This window comes from Patella vulgata, chromosome 6 (genome assembly GCF_932274485.2).
Source record: "Patella vulgata chromosome 6, xgPatVulg1.2, whole genome shotgun sequence".
In the NCBI taxonomy this organism is placed as follows: domain Eukaryota; kingdom Metazoa; phylum Mollusca; class Gastropoda; family Patellidae; genus Patella; species Patella vulgata.
In genome coordinates this window covers 34,412,107-34,433,355 of record NC_065884.2, presented here as the reverse complement: position 1 = coordinate 34,433,355, position 21,249 = coordinate 34,412,107, and positions in this window count along the sequence as shown.

The window sequence follows — 21,249 nt, the reverse complement described above, 5'->3', positions numbered from 1 at the left end:
ATTTTGTATGTTGTGCTATACTATCAAAGCCTATACATCCATTTCTTTTTGGATAATATTGTATTCAAGATATAGACCTTAGAAACTCACTGGCCTATGTAAGGAAATCCCGGCGTTTGCTGAATAATTTGAAAATTTGTATGTCTACGACTCACCAAGGAGCCGTGGTGGCTCAGAGAGTATGGCGCTGGCTTGCTAACGAGGAGGTCTCCGGTTCGTTCCCGTTGTTGGCCGAAAACGGTGTTTGAAAATTTCAGGACAATTTATGTCTTTAATTTTCAAAATTTACAAATTTAACCTAAATATTCGAACAGCTGAGGTCAATCTGATTCAAAAAAATAGTAGTTCCGTTCAAAGTTATCTCATTTATTTTTTCGATATTTTCTTGCCTTTTTTATTAGTTCTTTCGTATTTATGTTTCTTCATTCATTCAATACCTTAAAATACTACCACAGGTGAGGTCAATCTGATTCAAAAAATATTAGTTCCGTTCAAAGTTATCTCATTTATTTTTTCGATAATTTCCTGCCTTTTTTATTTCTTTCGTATTTATGTTTCTTCATTCATTCAATACCTTAAAATACTACCACTACGTGTTACAATTTAATCACAACTTTCAACTTTGCCCGTTCTTTTCCTTCCGTTGCTGTTGTAATGGTTCGGGCCTATAAATTCATTTATTTTGTATGTTGCTCTATACTATTAAAGCCTATACATCCATTTCTTTTTGGATAATATTATATTCAAGATATAGACCTGAGAAACTCACTGGCCTATGTATGGAAATCCCGGCGTTTGTTGAACAATTTGAAAATTTGTAGGTCTACGACTCACCAAGGAGCCGTGGTGGCTCAGAGAGTATGGCGCTGGCTCGCTAACGAGGAGGTCTCGGGATCGTTCCCGTTGTTGGCCGAGAAACTTCCTGGGGATTTTCCGGTGTGGCTTGGCAAACATAAAATGCAAAATGCGGCAAACTCAGAGAGCACGGCGCCGGCTTGTTAACAAAGTGGCCTTGGGTTCGTACCTACTGTTGGCCGAGAATGTTGCTCGGGATATTTTCCGGCGTGGATTGCCCTGGTCAGGGTCCAGGACCGGACGGCCTGGCAAAAATAAAATGTAAAATGCGACAAACAATGACGTATACGCGTCATTGGCGGTAGAGGGCTATTTTTAAGGCTGGGGTTTCTCTGAAGAGAGAAGCTGCCCTCCTACTTTTCTAGGCTAGAAATAGCAGGAAACCACCGAAATTATTTTATCTGGATATCTAATTTTGATAGAAAAACTGTAAATAATAACAAAATATATAAAAGACTTAAGTATGTACGGATTTTTTTAGAAGTATTTCTAATAATTTTTATCAATTCAGTCTTTATTATTATAAATATCATTAGTTTTAGTTTGAAGAAAATGAAATTAACATTTTCATTTCACTTTCGGATACTTTCCGTTTTTAAATGGTTTGGTCGATTTTTTTTTAAGTTCTGGAACGGAAAGTCAATCCAGCAAGATAAACCCAAGTATCTCCCTTTTTTTATATTATTGTTTTTTCGCCCGGGTGACGTGTTTCTTGCTATATTCTAGCTTATAACTTCGTGAGTTTCATTGATTTTAATAATTAATCAAATTGTTTTGAGATTCTTTATATACTCGTCAAAAAAGTAGGGGATATTCAGAAACAATACAAAACTGCAGAAATGCACTGCTGTTTTTATTAGAGGTAACCAGTGTATGTTAATAACAGGCCAATCGCCTACACATGAAGATAAACAGTTCATTTGGGCGGCTTATCTGACGGCCCCATTTCACTCTCAAAGAGATACACCGTCAAATGTGAAAATGGACGTTTTTGATTTTTGTCTTAATAATGAGTAATTGCTCCACCAATCCTCAGACATTCAGCTATTTGTTGTGCCATGCTCCTAATCAACCGTCCAATCACGATCTGGGGTAATCTGACCACCTCCTCTTGCAGTGCCACGGCCAATTCTTGCAGTATTGTCGGTTGACGTTGACGTCGACGTCGACGAACACGTCTCCCGATCAAATTAAACGTAACACACTAAAGGAAAGATATACTAAACAGTAAATATTATGCATGAACCGATAGGAATGCAAACATGGATAGATAAACCAGCACGCGGCAGTTTTAATCAACCCTTCCTTTAAGTGTCAAATTTGACAATGAACCCCTCCCACGTGTATGGCGCTATTGCGTGTCGCATGTGCAGCTCAGTGGTTCTGTTGGGGCGATAAGTTCTTCATATGTGAACATACTCTCAAGGCATGTCAAGTGTCCATGACTATTTATCATATCATAGGTATTTGCATTTCAATCTCCCCTACTTTTTTTGAAGAGTATATAATCAATGACATGACAGGAAGTGATCTGTGGATATCCATCTTTCTCCTTTCAAAAAAAATAGCTTTCGTCCAATATCTCTATTAGTTGGCTCGATTTACCGGAACGGGAAGTCATTCCGATTACAGAAATCCAAGTCTCGGTTATTTCCCTTTAGTTTTCAGATAATTCTAACTATGTTTAGACTTGTAACTTTGCGAGTTTTTCGCCGATTTTGATAATTATTTTTTCTTGTTCTTTTTTATTTTAAGATACTTGATATAATCCATGTCACGTGACGATGAATATGAAATCTTTCATATCTGGGACAGTAGCAGATCTATTTATTATTATTTATTTATTTTGTGTATTTTCTGCAAATCGGATTACTCAGAATCTATCCATAGGATCTTTCTGAAACTTTGACCTTCCCCCCCCCCCCAAAAAAAGGGGGGTGCGAACGTTGATTAAATATATTTTCAAAACGTTTTACGAATCTGAAATCACCGTTAGATATGTCATAACTTATCTCCCCTTGGAGAATTTAAGGATCAAAGGTTGCTTTTTTTTTTAAAAATCGCCTAATTATAGGGCAGATTGCCATAAGGAAAACCTGTTGTGTACACAAAATATGAAGTATATCGATAGAACCGGAAGTGCCACCATCTTGAAACGTGAAAAGTCCCTAAGGCATTTGTGATATTGCGTACACAAAGTATGAAGTCTATCGATAGAACCGGAAGTGCCACCATCTTGAAATGTGAAATATGCCTAAGGCTTTTTTGAAATTTGATTTAGGTCAACTGATGGTCACCATTTTGATGTGAATATGAAAAATAGTGAAAAATCTACATTAAAGGGCTTGTAAATAAACACAATAGGCAGTATTATGTCCAATGTGTCTCCTATTTCTGAAATTAATACATTTCAGGAAAGTCTGGCTCATGGTCGAATGTTTGGTATTTGAATATTTCAGAATTTCGAATTTCGACTTTGACCTTTTACGTGGCGACAAAGTTGTTTACAGGACAATTTATGTCTTTAATTATCAAAATTTACAAATTTAACCTAAATATTCGAACAGCTGAGCTCGTCTTCATTAGCCCAGGTTAGGAGCGGAACAGTAGGACGTTAAACCCCATTTCATTTCATTTCATTTCGAACAGCTGAGGTCTATCTGATTCTGAAAATATTCCGTTCAAAGTTAGCTGATTTAATTTTTCGATATTTTCCTGCCATTTTCATTTCATTTTGTCATCCGTCCTGTTTTTAAAAGGTTTTGAAACTTCTGGAACGGGAAGTCATTCCGATTACAGCAAACCAAGTCTCAGTTATTTCCCTTTAGTTTTCAGATTATTTTTTTGCCCTAATTCTCACAAAATTTAGATTTGTAACTTCGTGAGTTTTTCACCGATTTTGATAATTATTTGTTCTTGTTCTTTTTTCTTTTAAGATACTTGATATAATCCATGCCACGTGACGATGAATATGAAAGTAGCAGATCTAGTTCTTAATTATTATTTATTTTTTTTTGGGGGGGGGGGGCGAGCCTATTTTTCAGCAACTATAAGAGATAGGGGTCTGGTGTTTGGGTTTCTCTCGGAAAACTGGGTAGTATTTAGTGTTTAAATGTAAAACGAAATTTGTGCCCATACCGGAAATGCGTCAAATCTTTAACGTGCACGTTAAAAATCGGCCATAATTCTGTTAATTCTCAACCGATTGTCCTGATATATACATTTATCGATAGCTGAAGACAATCCTGATTACAGCAATCCAAGTCTCAGTTATTTCCCTTTAGTTTTCAGATTATTTTTTTGCCGGGGTGCGATGTTTCTCATTATATTTAGACCTGTAACTTTGAGGGTTTTTTTTACCGATTTTAATGATTATTTTTTCTAGTTCTTTTTTTCTTTTAAGATACTTGATATAATTCATGACACGTGACGATAAATAAGTAGCAGATCTAGTTATTTTATTTTATTTTATTTTATTTTATTTATTTATTTATTTTTTTTTTTTTGTATTTTCTGCAAATCGGATTTCTCAGAATCTATCCATAGGATCTTTCTGAAACTTTGACCTACCCCCAAAAATGGGGTGTGAACGTTGATTAAATATATTTTCAAAACGTTTTACGAATCCAAAATCACCGAATTTTACGAACGAAGAAATTGACCTACCTACCCATAACTCTGTGACTATGTGACCTATTCTTCTAATTCTTTTTTCTTTGAGTACCTTGAAATATTTACTTCAAATCTGCTATTTTCGAATTTTGAAAATTACGTCACTGATAATTCGTCCCGGAAGTAAAACAGAATTGACACCATCTTTAATATTGGTACGATTTTCATGAAATTTGGAATGTATGTAGACCCCATTGACCCAACTTCAGCGATACCATTAGATAGGCCATAACGTATCTCCTCTTGGAGAAATTAAGGATCAAAGTTCTAAGAAAATATCGACTAAATATATGTCAGATTGCCATGAATTGAGGAATTCCTGTTTCATACACAAAATATGAAGTCTATCGATAGAACCGGAAGTACCACGATCTTGAAAAGTGAAAAGTCCCTAAGGCTTTTGCGATATTATATTTACAGACATGGGAGTTACATTTTCTGAATCCTTGAAGGAATGCCTAAAAAATGTTGAGTGCAGAAATTTGATTTAGGTCAACTGATGGTCACCATTTTGAAGTGAATATGAAAAGTGGTGAAAATTCTACGTTAACGGGTTTGTAAATAAACACAATAGGCCGTAATATGTTCAATGCTTCTCTTATTTCTGAAATTAATACATTTCAGGATAGCCCGAGATCAGGTTCGAATTTTGGGTGTTTGAAAATTTGAAAATTTCGAATTTCGCCTTTGACCGTTTACGTGCCGACAAAGTTGTTTACAGAATTTTGATTTCGGTCAACTGATGGTCTCCATTTGGAATTGAAAAATCCACTTTTAAGGACGTGAAAATAAACACAATAGGCCGTAATATGTTCAATGCATCTCTTATTTCTGAAATCAATACATTTCAGAATAACCCGAGATCAGGGTCGAATTTTTGGTATTTGAAAATTTCAAAATTTCGAATTTCGACTGTGACCTTTTACGTGTCCTGCCGACAAAGTTGTTTACAGGACAATTTATATCTTTAATTTTCAAAATTTACAAATTTAACCTAAATATTCGAACAGGTGAGGTCAATCTGATTCAAAAAATATTAGTTCCGTTCAAAGTTATCTCATTTATTTTTTCGATAATTTCCTGCCTTTTTTATTTCTTTCGTATTTATGTTTCTTCATTCATTCAATACCTTAAAATACTACCACTACGTGTTACAATTTAATCACAACTTTCAACTTTGCCCGTTCTTTTTGTTTCCGTTGCTATTGTAATGTTTCGGGCCTATAAATACATTTATTTTGTATGTTGTTCTATACTATCAAAGCCTATACATCCATTTCTTTTTGGATAATATTGTATTCAAGATATAGACCTTAGAAACTCACTGGCCTATGTAAGGAAATCCCGGCGTTTGCTGAATAATTTGAAAATTTGTATGTCTACGACTCACCAAGGAGCCGTGGTGGCTCAGAGAGTATGGCGCTGGCTCGCTAACGAGGAGGTCTCCGGTTCGTTCCCGTTGTTGGCCGAAAACGGTGTTTGAAAATTTCAGGACAATTTATGTCTTTAATTTTCAAAATTTACAAATTTAACCTAAATATTCGAACAGCTGAGGTCAATCTGATTCAAAAAAATAGTAGTTCCGTTCAAAGTTATCTCATTTATTTTTTCGATATTTTCTTGCCTTTTTTATTAGTTTATGTTTCTTCATTCATTCAATACCTTAAAATACTACCACTACGTGTTACAATTTAATCACAACTTTCAACGTTGCCCGTTCTTTTTGTTTCCGTTGCTGTTGTAATGTTTCGGGCCTATAAATACATTTATTTTGTATGTTGTTCTATACTATCAAAGCCTATACATCCATTTCTTTTTGGATAATATTGTATTCAAGATATAGACCTTAGAAACTCACTGGCCTATGTAAGGAAATCCCGGCGTTTGCTGAATAATTTGAAAATTTGTATGTCTACGACTCACCAAGGAGCCGTGGTGGCTCAGAGAGTATGGCGCTGGCTCGCTAACGAGGAAGTCTCCGGTTCGTTCCCGTTGTTGGCCGAAAACGGTGTTTGAAAATTTCAGGACAATTTATGTCTTTAATTTTCAAAATTTACAAATTTAACCTAAATATTCGAACAGCTGAGGTCAATCTGATTCAAAAAAATAGTAGTTCCGTTCAAAGTTATCTCATTTATTTTTTCGATATTTTCTTGCCTTTTTTATTAGTTCTTTCGTATTTATGTTTCTTCATTCATTCAATACCTTAAAATACTACCACAGGTGAGGTCAATCTGATTCAAAAAATATTAGTTCCGTTCAAAGTTATCTCATTTATTTTTTCGATAATTTCCTGCCTTTTTTATTTCTTTCGTATTTATGTTTCTTCATTCATTCAATACCTTAAAATACTACAACTACGTGTTACAATTTAATCACAACTTTCAACTTTGCCCGTTCTTTTCCTTCCGTTGATGTTGTAATGGTTCGGGCCTATAAATACATTTATTTTGTATGTTGCTCTATACTATTAAAGCCTATACATCCATTTCTTTTTGGATAATATTGTATTCAAGATATAGACCTGAGAAACTCACTGGCCTATGTATGGAAATCCCGGCGTTTGCTGAACAATTTGAAAATTTGTAGGTCTACGACTCACCAAGGAGCCGTGGTGGCTCAGAGAGTATGACGCTGGCTCGCTAACGAGGAGGTCTCGGGATCGTTCCCGTTGTTGGCCGAGAAACTTCCTGGGGATTTTCCGGTGTGGCTTGGCAAACATAAAATGCAACATGCGGCAAACTCAGATAGAAAAACTGTATATACGGATTTTTTTAGAAGTATTTCTAATAATTTTTATCAATTCAGTCTTTATTATTATAAATATCATTAGTTTTAGTTTGAAGAAAATGAAATTAACATTTTCATTTCACTTTCGGATACTTTCCGTTTTTAAATGGTTTAGTCGATTTTTTTTTAAGTTCTGGAACGGAAAGTCAATCCAGCAAGATAAACCCAAGTATCTCCCTTTTTTTATATTATTGTTTTTTCGCCCGGGTGACGTGTTTCTTGCTATATTCTAGCTTATAACTTCGTGAGTTTCATTGATTTTAATAATTAATCAAATTGTTTTGAGATTCTTTATATACTCGTCAAAAAAGTAGGGGATATTCAGAAACAATACAAAACTGCAGAAATGCACTGCTGTTTTTATTAGAGGTAACCAGTGTATGTTAATAACAGGCCAATCGCCTACACATGAAGATAAACAGTTCATTTGGGCGGCTTATCTGACGGCCCCATTTCACTCTCAAAGAGATACACCGTCAAATGTGAAAATGGACGTTTTTGATTTTTGTCTTAATAATGAGTAATTGCTCCACCAATCCTCAGACATTCAGCTATTCGTTGTGCCATGCTCCTAATCAACCGTCCAATCACGATCTGGGGTAATCTGACCACCTCCTCTTGCAGTGCCACGGCCAATTCTTGCAGTATTGTCGGTTGACGTTGACGTCGACGTCGACGAACACGTCTCCCGATCAAATTAAACGTAACACACCAAAGGAAAGATATACTAAACAGTAAATATTATGCATGAACGTTGATTAAATATATTTTCAAAACGTTTTACGAATCTGAAATCACCGAATTTTACGAACGAAGAAATTGACCTACATACCCATAACTCTGTACCTTGAAATATTTACCTCAAATCTACTAGTTCCGATTTTCGAATTTCGAAAAATACGTCACTGACATTTCGTCCCGAAGGTTAAACAGAATTGGCAACTTCTTTAATATTGGTACGATTTTCATGAAATTTGGAATGTATGTAGACCTCATAGACTCAACTTCACCGATACCATTAGATATGTCATAACTTATCTCCCCTTGGAGAATTTAAGGATCAAAGGTTGCTTTTTTTTTAAAAATCGCCTAATTATAGGGCAGATTGCCATAAGGAAAACCTGTTGTGTACACAAAATATGAAGTATATCGATAGAACCGGAAGTGCCACCATCTTGAAACGTGAAAAGTCCCTAAGGCATTTGTGATATTGCGTACACAAAGTATGAAGTCTATCGATAGAACCGGAAGTGCCACCATCTTGAAATGTGAAATATGCCTAAGGCTTTTTTGAAATTTGATTTAGGTCAACTGATGGTCACCATTTTGATGTGAATATGAAAAATAGTGAAAAATCTACATTAAAGGGCTTGTAAATAAACACAATAGGCAGTATTATGTTCAATGTGTCTCCTATTTCTGAAATTAATACATTTCAGGAAAGTCTGGCTCATGGTCGAATGTTTGGTATTTGAATATTTCAGAATTTCGAATTTCGACTTTGACCTTTTACGTGGCGACAAAGTTGTTTACAGGACAATTTATGTCTTTAATTATCAAAATTTACAAATATAACCTAAATATTCGAACAGCTGAGCTCGTCTTCATTAGCCCAGGGTAGGAGCGGAACAGTAGGACGTTAAACCCCATTTCATTTCATTTCATTTCGAACAGCTGAGGTCAATCTGATTCTGAAAATATTCCGTTCAAAGTTATCTGATTTAATTTTTCGATATTTTCCTGCCATTTTCATTTCATTTTGTCATCCGTCCTGTTTTTAAAAGGTTTTGAAATTTCTGGAACGGGAAGTCATTCCGATTACAGCAAACCAAGTCTCAGTTATTTCCCTTTAGTTTTCAGATTATTTTTTTGCCCTAATTCTCACAAAATTTAGATTTGTAACTTCGTGAGTTTTTCACCGATTTTGATAATTATTTGTTCTTGTTCTTTTTTCTTTTAAGATACTTGATATAATCCATGCCACGTGACGATGAATATGAAAGTAGCAGATCTAGTTCTTAATTATTTATTTTTTGGGGGGGGGGGGAGGGGGCGAGCCTATTTTTCAGCAACTATAAGAGATAGGGGTCTGGTGTTTGGGTTTCTCTCGGAAAACTGGGTGGTATTTAGTGTTTAAATGTAAAACGAAATTTGTGCGCATACCGGAAATGCGTCAAATCTTTAACGTGCACGAAAATTAAAAATCGGCCATAATTCTGTTAATTCTCAACCGATTGTCCTGATATATACATTTATCGATAGCTGAAGACAATCCTGATCTGATAATTGTTCAAAACCATCGAATTTAGAAACTTTGTTGCATTCATTTTTTCTGTGATAATTAGAAAATTTTCAAAATTTTCTAAAATTTTTATTTCTTCGAATTTAACTTTGTCAATCGAGAGTCTAATGGGTAGTCTGTTGTGTGAAACCATTGTATCATTTTTTTAAATGTTTGGGGTAGCCGAAAAAAGAGATCGAAAATCGAAAACGTTTATTTTTACGATTTGAAGCAATTTAAGAGGTTGTTTTTCTCGAAAATTCAACATAATATTTTTTTCGAACTTCTTTTACGTTGAGTCTTATCGGTGGTGTTATGTATGAAACCATTGTACAACAGTCCAAGATATCAGGAGTAGGAGAACAAAGGGATCGAAAATTGAAAACGGCACCTTTCATTGTTAAGCGAAACATGCAGTAAGGGTGGATACAAACTGTACGTTTTGTCAACGTATAGAGCATATTCAAGAGTGTTTTTTTGTTTCACAGTGACGATATTTGAGCTAAAATTATTTCAACTATGGGTTTAGTGACCCTATAACAGAAATAGTTGATTTCTGTGTTTTAATAGTTAGTCTTTGAATTAATATTGTTGCTTCTTTCTCAAAATTATCTCATAACCGTAATCATCTTGACCGAATCGACGGCTCACGCTGTTTATAAGCAAGTCCAATTTGACATGTGTTCGTAGTAGTATTGAATATTGTACTTGTTACAGAAAAACTGATGTTTAAGCATGAACTATCTGTAATTATTATCAAGTATTTACATGTTAGTGACGTCAAATCTTTAACGTGCACGAAACCAGGAAATTCTCGATAATTCATTGAATATTCAATCAATTTATGAACCAGTTACATATTTGAGTAGCTGACATGAATGCGAATCTGAGGTCCCACGTACACATTGGTGTGACCGTAAATGATACCTATGCAGTTGGTTTTCTATATAAGAGTAGACTAGCGGGCATGTTTAGAGGTCTTTTTCTCAAAAAGGCAATCTAATATTTTTGGGGAAACTTCTTCTATAGAGAGCCTAATCGATATTTTTGTGTATGAAACCACCGTACAAGGGTCAAAGGTATCAGGAGTAGCAAAAAATAAATGGCACTGGACATCGGCAAAAGTCCGAAAGGGTCATAATCAGAACGTTTTGCACACGTATAAAGCATATAGAGTGGCAATATTTGAACTAAGGGTGTTTTACTGTTAACCAAAATAAAGGATTGATGCTTCTAGAGTAAAAAATATTTTTTTTAATAAATAACATTTAGTCGTCGAATTTATGTGCCAGGTTTTTGTCTATAAGACGTCACCATTTGATACCAGTGAAAATAAAGCGGATTGATCCGATGCAGCTATTTATAATTTTTCTCTTTGTGAATCTCAAAAACTTAGTGTTATCACTTTATTATGTAAAGACAGAAATCATGATTATGATATAAAATGTTGGAGACCAATATCTTTACTTAATGTAGATTTTAAGATTCTTTCAAAAATTATTCAACGAAGATTGAGCTGTGTTATCGGGGAAATCGTACATTTTGATCAAACTTGTTCTGTTCCTGGCCGCCAAATCTCTGCTAATCTTCACTTGATACGGAACGTAATTGACTACTGTCAACAAAAACACTTGAAAGTCGCATTTGTTAATCTAGATTCGGCAAAAGCATTTGACGGAGTAGATCACGATTTCCTTTTCGCGTGTTTAAAACGATATAATTTTGGTGAATCTTTTATTAAGTGGGTGAAACTTTTATATACAGATGTATCCAGCTCAGTCCTCGTTAATGGTTTTATATCTAAATCTTTTAAAGTGACACGTTCTGTTAGACAGGGTTGTCCGTTATCACCATTATTATATGTTTTAGCTTTAGAACCTTTTTTGGTTCGCCTTAGGTCTGATCCATTTATTAAAGGTATTTCCCTTCCCGGTAATAACGGCGAGGCTCGTGTCACTGCTTATGCAGATGACGTCACCGGTATTTGCACAACAGCACTGAGTGTCCAGCGGGTTTTAGATGTTTATGAACAATACGGTCGAGGTTCGGGGGCCCGTTTAAATAAAAGTAAGACGAAGGTTTTAACTTTTGGTAATTTTAATATTTCGGATCAGGCCTATGGTGTATCCTGGGTAGATTCTCAGAAAGTTTTGGGAGTTAAATTTGGGAAATCCATTACTGTAGATGATAATTTTAATAAGATTTTGAATTCTTTTATATATGTTACTTTTGATTATGGTGATAGAGATATGAGCATATTTGGTCGTGCTAATATTATAAAAGCAGTTGGTTTATCAAAACTTTGGCATGTTGGAAGTATAATCGACGTTCCGAATATATTAATTCAAAAATTTAATTCAATAATGTTCAAATTTATATGGGGCACTAAACGTTTTGAATGTCTTAAACGTCTGGTTTTATACGGTAGTAAGCGGGAAGGGGGTTTGTCAGTTGTGCATATTTTATTAAAATTTCAATCTCTTAGACTTAAACATATACATAATATTGTTAATGGTTGTAATTCTAATTTTAAGTATTTTGTTTTTTATTGGCTAGGGTTTACTCTCAAAAAAATTGACTCTTCCTTATTTACAAATAATATGCCACATGGTGATTCTGTAGCAAGTTTCTATAAGAATTGTAAGGTAATTTTAGAGAATTTCATTAAGCTGTATCCGGATTTTAATTGGCATGATCATACTTCATCTAAAGAATTTTATTATTTATTGTTGAAACCTATAGTTAAACAAAATTTTATAGTTAAGATTATGCCTCAGATTAATTTTCAAACTGTATTTTCTAATGTTCATTGTAATTTTGTTGATCCTCATGTAAGAAGTTTTGCTTGGCGTTTCGCGCATGATATTGTTCCTTGCATGTGGACACTTTTTACACGTAAGCATTCTTTAGAAAAAAAATGTACTTTTTGTAATAATATTGAAACACTGGAACATTTATTTTATACATGTGGAGTTGTCTCCCCTATATGGGTAATTATTCATAATTGGATTGACAGTTTATCTTTAGGCTCTATTGCATTAACTTTTGAATTGATTCGGTTTTTAACTTTTCCTAAAATGAACAAATTTATTTTTGATGTTATTTTGTATATTGTTAATTTAGCGAAAGCTGTTATATGGCGTAATCGTCAGGATTGTAAATTTAAACAGAAGTCTGTATCTACGGAAACTATTATTTGTGATTTCTTAGAGAAATTAAGATTTAGAATAACTGTTGATAAATTTAGATTTACCCCTAGCAAATTTCATAAATATTGGCTTGATCCCGGTTTATTTTGTTTGTTAGATAAAAATGGTAAGTTGTCTTTTAGTTTTTGAATTATGAAAATTTCTCGACTTTTTAATTTAGATTCTTTTCACTTCACATTGTGATTATTCTGTTGTATTAGCTATAGTTTGTTGTGTATTATAATATTGTACATGTGTTTATGTGTATTATGCTTGTAAATATGTTTATTGTTTTATATTATTTGGTGTATATACGTTTTTGGTAATATTTTTGTTAACAGTTAAATTTGTAATTTGTTTATTTTTCTAATTGCAATTTAAAGTAAATAATGACAATATTTTAACATTATTCACTCCCCATCATCAATTTTTTAATTTTTATCTTTGTACATTTTTACACTGTTTGTACATAGATGATGGGATTTTTGATATGATGTATAATATTTTTATTGAGTGAATAAATTCTTTATAAAAAAAAAAAAAAAAAAAAAAAAGTATGATTCGGGTCGTATTTAGTTATATTAGACTTAAGAAACTTCTTTTGTCCCATTCGGAAAACTGTTTATTTTATTCCTTTTCCATTTTTCCCATGTTTTTAACAGTTATTACTTATAACAATTGTGAAAGTTGTGAACAGACCGTAAGTGATGTATATCTTTAACGTGCACGAAAATAGAAAATCGGCCCTAATTATGTCAATCCCCAACCAATTTTCGAAAAAGTTATATTTTTGTACAGCCGGGAATATTGCGGATGCGATAACGGCCGAATTGAGATACCATGTCGTTCTCATTGTTTCTTAAAAATTTACTAAAATTGTTATTTCTTGGAATTTTGGGTTTTCGATTACATATTTGGATTGCCGGCGTCTGTGTGATTCTACCGATCTAGGATTATCATGATGTGGGTTTTTTGTGGGGTGAGTGGTGGGGATAGTATTTGTCATGCATCTGGCGACCGTGTGACACCTTGGCTACGGTGAAAGCCTTCAGTCTTGCGAGCAAGTCTAGTTAGGCGTTCACCTTCGGTGAAAGACTATTGTTATTACTAAGATTATCCTTATTAGGCTTTCACCTTCGGTGAAAGACTTTTGTTATTACTAAGAATATTAGGCTTTCACCTTCGGTGAAAGACTATGGTTATTACTAAGATTATTAGGCTTTCGTCTGAAAGACTATTGTTTTTACTAAAATTATTATTATTAGTCTGAAAGCCTACTGTGAATACTAAAATTTTTATTATTATTATTTACCGCAGGAGCTTATTTCTCAGTGCCTGTAACAGATACCGATCTGAAACCTAATTATCGACCGGGAAACCATGTGATGGCTACTCAATAAACTATTTTCTAACCTTCTGCGCTCACCGCAAGTGTCCGAAATGGCCGAAATCAAAAATCGGCCATAGTTTCCTCAATTCTTCACCAATTTGAAAAACAATGACATTTTCGAAAAGCAGACTTTTCCTGGAAGATAGAAGTTGAATATTTCGAAATTTCGAAACTTCGTCGCTGTCATTTTACGTCCGAAAATTTAAAAAAGTTGTTTAAGAGACAATTTTTGTTATTTTTCCAAATTGTCATGTTTGACCTACATATTTGAATACCTGCAGTCCATCAGATTCCAGCAATATAAGTTTCATTCAAAGTTACCGCCCTTTATTTTTCGAATTTTTTCGACTTTTCTGCCCATTTTCCAACCCTTATATTTTTTTGAAAGCCTAAATCGATGTTACTGAAACTCCTGGATCGTAAAGTTATATTGTCAGACCGTTGGATAAAGCAATTTCAACAACGATCTGTAAACCGGAAATAGTCGAAATAATGTCCGATATTTTGAAAAAAAAAGGCAAAAAAATGCGCACTTTGGGGAAAAACGCGATTTTTCCGTCCAATTTCAACGGATTAGAAAAATTAATGTATCGTTGGGTGGCACGATGATTGCACAGTCGTATGATACCCAATTAATACGGATACTATGACCAGGCAGCAAAATATCGCACGCTGAAAATGAAGTATTTTCTGATTTGGAGCGTTTTTGGACGAATTTATCTCAAAAACTTAACCTACAATTTTTTTAACCTTCTCTTTCGAGAGTCCATCCAATAAGACTTTGAAATGACTGGAATAGGATAAAAAAAAAGGGACTGAAAATCGAAAAAAGTCAAATAATCGTGAAATTTTGGAAAATGCTCTGTTACTTTATTATTTAAACAGATTTATACAAAAAGGTTACACATTTAGATAGCTGACCTAATTGCGATAGTAAAGATGTATAATATGTATTGAGTTATTGAAATTTAATTTTCGATATTTTGACATTTTTTTCATTTTTGGCACATCCACACCAATCGATTCAATGATAGACCTCATGATGGAATACGGACGCGTTAACCATTTGGTCACCCCAACCCCACCCTTCCTTAAAATATGTGAATGGGACCCCCAGAGCTGCTTAAGTAGAAAATGGCATTACCAGAAATAGATAATCAATTTAGAAAATTGTGGTATGAAGCTTGAAGGATTTTTTCCCGGACAGCAGCGCTATAGGAAACTTATTTAGTATTCCAATTGTTTTGGGTTGTGTTACGTGCAAGCAAATGCGTACATAGGACCTAGGTTTCTCATACCCTCCGACTATATGTTGCCCTTTGTCAGGTCATCCATCATCCTTACACTTTTCAGAAGGGAAGAACAAAGCTGGAAAATCTGATAATTTCTCGACTAAAATGGGGATTAGCTATTGGACATAGAGGTTAGCGAATTGTGGTCTAAGGTGTGCATCCAAATGATATAAATGGTCGAAAAAGAGCCTCAAACTTTGAAAAAAATTGAAAAATCGTTAAATTACTGAAAATGCTCTTTTAATTTTTCTTTTTATTCAAAATTGCTCAATGGATGTTTCTGAATCTTCTGGTACAGAAAGTTAAATGACAACGCCACGTTTTAAAACTATCCCGAAATTGATACGTTAAAGGGAAGTAGTTGATAAGATCTCCGATATTTTGAAAAAATGCGTAAAAATGAAGATTTATGCCAAAAACGCGATTTCTCCGTTGGATATTACTAGATCAAAAGAGCTAAAGTATCGATCGATAGCTCAGTGAATAGACTTTCGTATGCTTTCGTCGGGTCTGTAATGCCGATTCAGTACTGCAATGCAGGTGTAGTTATTAGGCTTTCAGACTTGTCTGTAAGACTATTGTTTTTACTAAAACTATTAGACTTTCGGACTTTTGTCTCAAAGACTATTGTTTATACTAAAATTATTATTATTATTATTAGGCTTTCAGACAAAATCACCGAATTTTACGAACGAATGCATTTGACCTACAATACTGTAACTTTGTGACTTGTGACCTATTTTACTAAATCTTTTTTCTTTGAATACCTTGAGACAATTACTTCAAATCTGCAGTTTCAAATTTTCGAATTTCGAAAATTCGTCCCTGTGATTTCGAACCGGTATTTAAGACCAATTTGACAACTTCTTTAATAGTTGTACGATTTTCATGAAATTTAGCATGTAAGTAGAACTTACCGATGCGACTTCAAGAATATGATTAGAAATTTGCTAAATTATCTCCCCTTAATGAAATTAAGGATCAAAATTTTCAAAAAAATCATCGAATGACCTAATTTTTTTTTTCGATACACAAAATATGGAGTTTGTCGATCGAACCGGAAATGCCACATCTTGAAACGTGAAAAGTCCAGAAAGCTTTTGCGATATTGCACTTACAGACATGGGAGTTATATTTTCTGAATTCCTGAAGGAATGCCTAATAAACGTTCAACTGATGGCCGCCATTTTGAAGTAAATATGAAAAATAACGAAAAATCTACATTTAGGGTCTTCTAAACAAACACAATAGGGCATAGTATGTTCAATACGTCTTCTATTAACGAAAGTAATACATTTCAGGATAGCCTGGCTCATGGTCGAATGTTTGGTATTTGAATATTTCAAAAATTCGAATTTCGCCTTTGATGTTTTCCGTGCCGAGAAGGTTATTTTCGAGTGTAGGATCGCGCATGCGAGTCACAGCCTACTATCGTGCACACCAACTTGAAACTCACCGGGTATCTGGCTTATGGTCCAAAGCACAATTCCAAAGAAGAAATTTTAGGGCCCGACCCATTCGGGGCGAGCGGTGGTCATTTTCCTGGGGGTACCTAATGTAAAACAAAAAAATAGAGATGGAACTAGGTGTTCGATTTTAATTTGGAGACAATTTTTGGATGCGCCGAGGTCGGAAATGGAGGGTTAGCCGAAGTTTCGAAGAGATAGGTCCATTTTGTAAAAAAATCCCTTCATAACAAACATATTTAGATGCTTTTGACTTCGCGCATGCGCAACACTGGAACCAACGGTACCATGTCTACCAAACTTTTCACGTTGGTACCTAGGAGCCCTGAAAATTTCAAGGCGATACCTGCATTCCTTCAAGTCGTTTGTTCTTGGCACGGCTCCAGGTCGGCTGCCGTTCTCATTTCCGTAAGGGGAAAAAGGGGGAATTTCGTCACGACACCGGAACGGATTGTCCGAGAACCATGAAATTTAGACACAATACGCCTATTACCACCCCAGATTCTGTACTTTACTCCCATTTTGATCCGATTAAGAAAAAGAGTTTTAATTAATTTTGAAATTGCAAATTGAAAGGGATTTTATCGCCTCTTTCGTATGTGATAGGTATTAATACTATACAAATTGTCCTTAAAAGACAATTTTTTAAAATGACCGCAACGATGTTTGCGACACTAAAATCCGAAATCGCCTATTATCGATGCGACTTGAAAAATTAGAAATGTTCTAAATTATCTCCCCTTGATGAAATTAAGGATAGAATTTTTTAAATAAATCGACGAAATATAGGTCAGATTGCCTTGAATTTTTTTTTTTTGTACTAGCTAAGAAAGTATTGATGTGTACAGAAAATATGAAGTCTGCCGATTGAACCGGAAGTGCCACCATCTTACGAATGCATTTGACCTACATTTCTGTAACTTTGTGACTATTTGACCTATTTTACTATTTTTTTTTCTTTGAGTACATTGAAACATTTACTTTAAATCCGCAGTTCGAAAATCCGTCGCTGTGATTTCGAACCGGAAGTTGAAACCAACTTGACAACTTCTTTGATAGTTGCACGATTTCATGGAATTTAGTATGTAAGTAGATCTTACCGATGCGACTTGAAAGATGTCATTAGAAATTTTCTAAATTATCTCCTCTTGATGAAATTAAGGATCAAAGTTTTCAAAAAAATCGACGAAATATAGGTCAGATTGCCTTGAATTTTTTTTTTCTGTACTAGCTTAGACAGTATTGATGTGTACACAAAGTATGAAGTCTACCGATAGAACCGGAAGTGCCACCATTTTAAAACGTGAAAAATCCATATGGCTTTTGCAATATTTTAATATAGACATGGGAGTTACATTTACTGAATCCTGGAAGGAATGCCTAAAAATCGATCGGATTTGAATTTTGATCTAGGTCAATTGATGGAAACCATTTTGAACTGAATATGAGAAAAAGTGAAAAATCGACGATAACGGACATGAAAATGAAAACAATAGGCCGTAGTTTGGAGAATACTTCTCCTATTTCGAAAATGAATACATTTCTAGATAGCCGGTTTCAGGGTCCAATTTATGGTATTTGAAAATGTCACAATTTTGAATTTTGCCTTTGTCGTTTTTCGTGACGACAGAGTTGTTTACGAGTAAAAAATAGCATTAACTTCGCGAGTTTTTGACCGATTTTAATTGGGTTTTTTTATCTTGTTGAGATTCTTTATAGGACTCTTGACATGTAACAGGAAGTGGTTGTGAATATGAAAGCTTAAACATCTGCTTAGCAGATCTAGTTATTCTTCTTCTTTTTTTTTTTTGTTTGTATTTTATCCACAAATCGGATTTCTCAGAATCTAATCATAGGATCTTTCTGAAACTTTTACCTATCCCCCCAAAAATGGGTGGTGGCTGTTGATTAAATATAATTTCAAAACGTTTTACGAATCCCAAATCCCCGAATTTTACGAACGGATGCATTTGACCTACAATGCTGTAACTTTGTGACTATTTGACCTATTTTACTAAATCCTTTTTCTTTGAGTACCTTAAGACAATTACTTCAAATCTGCAGATTCAGATTTTCGAATTTCAAAAATTCGTCGCTGTGATTTCGAACCGGTATTTATGACCAATTTGACAAGTTCTTTAATAGTTGTACGATTTCATGAAATTTAGTATGTAAGTAGATCTTACCGATGCGACTTCAAAAATATGATAAGAAATTTGCTAAATTATCTCCCCTTAATGAAATTAAGGATCAAAATTTTCAAAAAAAATCATCGAAATATAGGTCAGAATGATGTAATTTTTTTTTGCGATACTAGACAAGTAATTACTGATTCATATACAAAATATGGAGTTAGTCGATCGAACCGGAAATGCCACCATCTTGAAACGTGAAAAGTCTTAATAACTTTTGCGATATTGCACTTACAGACATGGGAGTTATATTTTCTGAATCCCTGAAGGAATGCCTAAAAAACGTTCAGAGCAGAATTTTGATTTAGGTCAACTGATGGCCGCCATTTTGACGTGAATATGAAAAATAGGTAAAAATCGACATTTACGGTCTTCTAAACAAACACAATAGGGCATAGTATGTTCAATTCGTCTTCTATTTCTGTAATTAATACATTTCAGGATAGCCGGGATACGAGTCGAATGTTTGGTATTTGAATATTTCAAAAATTCAAATTTCGCCTTTGATGTTTTCCGTGCCGACAAGGTTGTTTTCGAGTGTAGGCCCGCGCATGCGCGTCACAAACCTACTATCGTGCACACCAACTTGAAACTCACCGGGTATCTGGCTTATGGTCCCAAGCACAATTCCAAACTTTAGGGCCCGACCCATGGAGGGCGAGTGGTGGCCATTTTCCCGGGGGTACATAACGTAAAACAAGAAAATAGAGATGTAACTAGTTGTTCGAATTTAATTTGGAGACAATTTTTGGATGCGCCGAGATCGGGAATGGCTGGTTAGCCGAAGTTTCGAAGAGATAGGTCTATTTTGTAAAAAAAATCCCTTCATAAACATATTTAGCTGCTTTTGACGTCGCGCATGCGCAACACTGGAACCAAAGGTACCATGTCTACCAAATTCCGGCTAGGAACTTTTCACGTTGGTACCTAAATGCCCTGAAAATTTCAAGGCGATACATGCATTCGTTCATGTCGTTTGGTCTTGACACGGTGCCTGCTGTTGGTCAATTTACGGATTCTGTAAGGGGAAAAAATTGGAATTTCGCTACGACACCGGCACCGGTTGTCTGAAAACCATGAAATTTGGACACAGTACGCCCATTACCACACCGGATTAAAAAAAAAGAGTTTTAGCAATAAAAAACAATTTTCGGAATTTAAATTTTGTTTTAATTAATTATGACGTTGCAAATGTAAAGGGATCTTATCGCCTCTTCCGTAAGTGATAGGTGTTAGTACTATATACATTATCCTTACAAAACAATTTTTTAAAATGATCGCCTATTTTGACTTTTTTTGACTGCTAAAGCATCCTTCCGGTGGTCAAAATCTCTGGAATTTCCAGCGGTTGGCTGCGCCGCGATAATATTTATCATATATTAAAAGGAAAAAAATCGCGATATTATACTTACTGACATGGGAGTTACATTTTCTGAATACTTGAAGGAATGCCTAAAAAACGTTCAGAACAGAATTTTCATTTCGGTCAACTGATGGTCTCCATTTGGAATTGAGTATGAAGAACAGTGAAAAATCCTCTTGAACAGACGTGAAATTAAACACAATAGGCCGTAATATTTTCAATGTGTCTATTATTATTTCTGAAATTAATGCATTTCAGGATAGCTCGGGATCAAGATCGATTTTGGGGTGTTTGAAAATTTTCAAAATTTCGTATTTCGCCTTTGACCTTTTATGTGCCGACAAAGTTGTTTGCAGGACAATTTATTTAATTAATTTACAAATTTACAAATTTAACCTAAATATTCGAACAGCTAAGGTCAATCTGATTCAAAAAATATTAGTTCCCTTCAAAGTTATTTCATTTATTTTTTTGATATTTTCCTGCCCCTTTTTAGTTCTTTCCCGCCATTTTCGTTTCATGTTCTCATCCGTCCCGTTTTTAAACGGCTTGATCCATTTTTCTGAAACTTCTGGAACGGAAAGTCATTCCTATTACAGCAATCCAAGTCTCAGTTATTTCCCTTTAGTTTCCAGATTATTTTGTTGCCCGGGTGCAATGTTTCTCACTATATTTAGACTTGTAACTTCGCGACTTTTTCACCGATTTTGGTAATTATTTTTTGTTGTTCTTTTTTCTTTTAAGATACTTGATATCATCC